This window comes from Chrysochloris asiatica, unplaced genomic scaffold (genome assembly GCF_000296735.1).
Source record: "Chrysochloris asiatica unplaced genomic scaffold, ChrAsi1.0 scaffold00152, whole genome shotgun sequence".
NCBI classification, from domain to species: Eukaryota; Metazoa; Chordata; class Mammalia; order Afrosoricida; family Chrysochloridae; genus Chrysochloris; species Chrysochloris asiatica.
Genome location: NW_006408670.1, coordinates 580,158 through 586,254, shown reverse-complemented (window position 1 = coordinate 586,254; position 6,097 = coordinate 580,158). Strand labels below are relative to the sequence as shown.

General features: G+C 41.7%; 1 pseudogene; it reads right to left on the bottom strand.

The window, feature by feature from the left end:
- Window positions 1–3,930: 3,930 nt before the first annotated feature.
- LOC102813092 lies at window positions 3,931–5,291 on the bottom strand (annotated as a pseudogene).
- Window positions 5,292–6,097: the final 806 nt, after the last annotated feature.

The window sequence follows — 6,097 nt, the reverse complement described above, 5'->3', positions numbered from 1 at the left end:
TTGGAGAAGGATGTCATGCTGGGTAGGGTGGAGGGTCAGAGAAAAAGAGGAAGACCCCCAACGAGATGGATCAGCCAGGTGGCATCATTGATGAACTCAAGTGTGGCAGCGGTAGTGAGGTTGGCCCAGGATCGGACATTGTTTCGTTCTACTGTGCATGGGGTCGCTATGAGTCGGTTCTGACTCGATAGCACCTGACAACAATAACATATCTACAAGAAAAAGACAAATAACCCAATTAAAAAATGGGCACAAGACATGAACAGACACTGCACCAAGGAGGAGATCTGGTCAGCCAATAAACATATGAAAAACTATTTAAGATCACTAGCCAACAGAGAGATTCAAATCAAAACAACAATGAGATATCATCTCACACCAGCAATAACAGCAAACATAAAAAATAAAGTAGAGGACAATAAATGCTGATGAGGATGTGGAGAGACTCGGACCCTCCTACATTTTTGGTGGGATTGCAAAATGGTACAGTCTGGAAAACAATAGGGTGATTCCTCAGAAGTTTGGAAAAAGAAATACCTTATAATCCAGCAATTCCTCTACTTGGTATTTACCCACAAGAAATATGAGCCAAAACACCAGTAGATATATGCACACCAGTGCTCATAGCAGAAGTATTTACAATAGCAAAAAGATGGAAACAGACTAAATTCCCATCAATTGAAGAATGGATAAACAAACTGTGGTATATACACACAATGGAACATTATGCTACCTTGGAGAACAACAAGGAAGTTGCAAGCCACCATATAACATGGATGAACCTTGAGGACATTATGATGAGTGAAATTGTCAGTCAAAAAAGGAGAGATACTGCATAGGACCATTATTGTAAAAGACTAAGGAAAAGAATGCACCCAAAAGGAAAAAAAATAAAACATTTTATATATAATTGCTGATAACCAGGATGTATCAGATAAAAAGGGGGTGGTGGTGGAAGATACAGCACAGGGTAGGGAATAGACACAGGAAAGCGTGGGTGCTGAGGGATGGGTTGTCAGGCAATACACAAGAAAGGGGAAGGGAATGGAAGAACAAGGCTGATTTGAAAACAGCGAGTCTCACATGTGCTAAGTGGGACAGAGGTAAATGATGATGTATGCACAACCTTGGAACAACAGGCTTCGGGATACAGGGATTGAGTCATGGTTTGAAAGAGTAAAAGAAGGGAATGATGTTAAGATGCTTGGCTGTGTTTTGAATCTCGGTTTCCCTTGCCTACTATTATGAAATAGACCCTTGTGGTGGTGGTGGTGGGGGAGGAATAGCCAGAAACATCACAATAGAATGCTTGCAAGTCCATCTTTAGCCTATAACCAATTGGAATAACCTGCAGGGGGATAGAATTTGCACAGTGAAAGAGACCTCCTGTGGAGCTTTTGCATTGCATAAGACCATAGTTGGAAACCAGAATCCTATCCAGAATTGTCTGAGGTACTGGAAAGGACATGTAGACCAGCCCAGAGCAGTTATAAGAACAGAAGATAATTTGTGAAGAAAGACCAGCAGGAAATATTGGAAACAATAATGGCAGTATGATTGATTACTACAAAAATAAGTAAGCTGTTCCCCCGGGAGTCATCAAGGCAAGTGGTCAGGTCCCCTCAGAGCAAACTTCCTTCCAGGACTATGACTCAAGGGGAATACACTAGCAGGCATGTGGTCTGGCTGGTGACCACATTGGTCACTGATAAGGGAAGAGTGGGAAAAAACAGCTATGAAGTTGCAAGCTAAGTCCGACCACATTCAATAGACTCCTGTGAACCTGGGCAGAGACCTGGATGGCCAGCAGTTACGGCATGACCCGGGGACTGCTGGGTCCAGAGGCAGTGACATGGCCACAGAGGACTACAGCAGAGAGTGAAACATCCAGCTGATATGAAGTGATGGGAGATGCACAAGAACACCCATATTTGCAGATAGTACCCACTTGACCTGGCCTCGATGGCTGGATGATCAGAACTAGAATAGAAGAAGAAAGAAGAGGGAAGAAAAAATAACAACAAAAAAAGAGTAACCCACTACAATATCAAGAACTTTACCTATACATATGGATGTAGTAGCTCAAAAAAGGTAACACTGGGAGGATCACTTCACTGGGAGGATCACTCCTACCCCTTCAGTACACAGGGTTGACAGGGATGGGCAACTTAGACATTAGCTACCCAAAATATTGGGGAGGGCTATAAAGGCATGAAGTGACTGGCTTACAAGCTTTCATGAGGGTGCCTAGTTCCAGACAGGACAGGGGTAGATTAAACCTCCACTGAATGATTTCCAATCTGTTGGGACTGGGCTGGTGAGAAGAAATGGGAATAAGACTCTTGTGGGATGATAGTGAATAATTGCTATCAGGACTGACTGTGAGGATTGGAAATGTAAAGGTTGATATTTTTTACAAAAGGAGGGAAGTGATTGATTTTGCATGCCAGAAGCAGAGGTCTCTGGGAACATCAAGTGAGAAAAGCAGAGAGCGTGACCCTACCCAGAGAGGTAGTGATGCCAGGGATGGAGACAAAGACGATGATGTGGACAGACGGGGTGGCTGGGGACACTGGACCCAGGGAGGGAAAGGAGCTGTGCGCTGATGGCCTGGGAGGCGGGTGGGTCTGTAGGGTGTATCCTTTGGTTATTTGAAGAAGCATGGAGGGGAATGTATTCATAGCAATGAAACAAAATATGCTAGGATGAATGTAAAACTGATGTTCTCCCATGTAAACCCATATAAAGCCAGCATTCTGGGATTTCTACTGAACTACTTTATGGTTTACAATAAAAACGGTCTTGCTTGACACATCATAGGATAAAATTCAAAAAATTCAAGAAGAGGAAATTGTCTTTTCATATCCAGTGTTGTATCAATTTCTCCTTCAAATCAACGGGAAGAACATTATTGGGATGATACTTTCTTCTTTTTTTTTTCTGTAATCGCATGTTTTCTGCATCCTGGGAGTGAATTTGCTTATTCAAGTTTTTTTGGGGTCTATCCAACTTCCAAATACTCTGAACAGTTTATAGAGTTTAAGAGGTTGAGCAGAGAGATAGAGGGAGTAAAGACATACAAAAAAAAAAAAAAAAAAAAAAGACAAAAAATTGCCAACCTGTGGCAGTATTATTCCCTCGTTATTATAAGTTTAAATGAATATAATTTGCCACCCTCTTGACATGACATGTAATTATTTGCTTCTCAAATTCTTCTTAAAAGTAAACGTTCCATACTTGAACTAAGGAAAATATTTAAGAGCAATCCATAAATAACAGTGCCCTATTCTGTGTTCACTGAGAGCATATGAGAGCGCCTTCAGAATTTCTCAGGTTGTTCCAATCATCAGAAAGATAAAGATGATGTGACAATTAATTTTTTTCTATTTGTTAAATGCAAATCTATGACAAGATGAAGACCATGTTGGAAGATGAAAGGATATGTTCATGCTGAAGATGATATCTGATGCAAAACAATAACAGTTGGTAAGTATATTGAGACCAATGCTGGACCATTAATACTAACAGCAGGTCCAGCTTTGCGTCATAATTCTAACTTTCATCTGTGACATTCTGATCCTTTTGAGATCAAATTGAGAGATATTATCCTTAGAACTTCTCAGGTAGCAAACATTACACCATTAAGAAGCAGCTGTCCCTTTATTGGGATGGTTCTAAGTTGTTGTTATTCAACATTCAGGATTTTGTGAGGAAGACATAGGTTTTTGTGTTACCAAAGAGACCAGAGGAACTAGCAGTTTCCCTGTGTTCCTAATTCCTTGCCTCTGCCCCCATTTTCATAAAAAATAGGATTCAGTAGTGTATGGGTACATCGATAATAAACAAGGCCTAACAAATCCATGGCTTCGATACTTTAATATAGGCTCATGTTGACACTGTCCTTTGGGACCTACCTACCAGTGGAATCTTTTAAGAAAGAAATGGGCCCTGGCTGAGTTCCACACGCTGATTGAGCCAGATGATCTCTGTGCCCTGGTCACTTTTTTTCTGTGAGGCAGATGAGTGCTGCCAGGTTTTTGAAATCATGTTTCATCTTAAAGAACACTGTCACTTTGCCCTCCTCACTTTGTGGGGTAACTTTGATGAAAATTTCCACTTTGGTAGCTTTTGCGAAGGCTATGATGTCAGAGTCATCCTTAAAGTCCTGGGGTCTGCCAGCTCATTGTATTCTACTGCTGCATCCTTGCCGGCTAAAAGGAGCTCTTTGGGAGGCACCATCACTTTAGCAGTGCTATTGATATTATCAGGGTTCCCCTCATCGCACTCCTGCAACATCAGCTGGGTGAAGTTGCCACTGAATTTGTTAGAGTCAGGAGCACCTGGCTCTCCTTCATGTAGAGAAAGGACATGATCCTCAATTTTGGGAAATAGTTGACAGCAACCAATAGGATTTTGAATTTGATAGATGTTAGATTAAATTCTGGCTTGCTCAAATTATATTCACATTTTCAGCAATGTAGGGACCATTTAATCAGAAGATATTTGTGGCGAGGATAAAGCTCTGAAGCACAGACTGGTTGGATGTTCAGCTGTAGGAGTTGCTGCTGAAAGGTAGTGACCTACATCAAAATTGACTGGTCTTGTACAATCGTCTTCAGGTAGAGGTTTCACTTCATCTAGAACCTGAGCTGGCTAAATCTTTATCTCTTTCTAGTCCTCTCCCTCTTTAAGGGAAAGTGCATGAAGGGTACTGATGGAAGCACCAGCTCTTGGTCGCTGAAGTCTGATTCCAAGACCATATTTGTCTGAAAAAGTCAGAGGCATATAGTTTCGACATCATGCCAGTTTCTTGCGATCTCATCCAATTTTCTCTTTCTGAGCAAGCTGCTGGTAATATTCAATCAGTATGTTCATTCTTTGTGTGTGAGGATTTTCAGGTTTTTGCCAACCGCCACTAGCCACAGATTTGTCTGTCATGCCCACATCTCTAGACGTACAGTGACAAAATCCACAGGCCAGGTAGTAGGCTTTCTTCATTGTGGTCTTGACCAGGTCATCTGGGAGTTGTTTCGAAATATTTGTTGCTAGGGTGGACAAGGTATGCATGCAGCCAGGGCAGTCACATCTATTATTTTACAGTTTGGCTTCAGCCGAGGGCATATTTTCTAAGCAACTTGGACACTAATGAGAATACACCTTGTGAGACACACATTCCAGCCACCACAACTCACTACAATAACAACAGAAGTGAAGCTGCGAGAGTGGGTTGGAACCTTCTTTTCTCCCTGGACTAGGTAGAGAACCCTCTTGGATTGCAGCAAATACGCCATCTTGAAAAAAGAGGAGTCAACGGAACTGATCAATACAGCTTGATTGCATGTTTGATCAATTTCAGATTGAAGAATTTGGTAGAATTTTCTATTTCATCCTCACTGGCTTTAGTGGTTGGTACCTCAATTTGAATAATATTATTATTAACTGGACTTCCCTATTGTTGTTGTTGTTGTTGTCAGGTGCCATCGAGTCTGAACTGACTCAAAGGGACCCCATGCACATCAACACGAAAAAATGTCCAATCCTGGGCCATCCTCACTTGAGTCCATCAATGATGCCACCTAGCCAATCCATCTCGTTAGGGGTCTTCCCTTTTTGCTCTGACCCTCCACCTTACCCAGCATGACATCCTTCTCCAGCGATTGTTCCCTCTGGACAATATGTCAAAAGTATGAGAGACAAATCTTAGATATCCTAGCCTCCAAGGAGCACTCTGGCTGCACTTCTTCCAAAACAAATTTATTGGTTCTTTTGGCAGTTCATGGCACTTTCAGTATTCTCCTCCAACACCACAATTCAAAGGCATCAATTATTCTATGATCTTCCTTATTCACTGCCCAGCTTTTGCATCCATATGAGGCTATTGAAAATACCATGGCTTGCGTCAGACTCACCTTAGTCCTCAAGTTGACATCTCTGTTCTTCAATACTTTAAAAAGTTCCTGTGCAGCAGATTTGCCCAATGCAATATGTCATCTGATCTCTTGACTGCTGCTTCTGTGAGTGTTGATAGTTGATCCAAGAAGAGTGAAGTCCTTGACAACTTCAATCTTTTCTCCATTGATAAGAATGTTGTTTATTT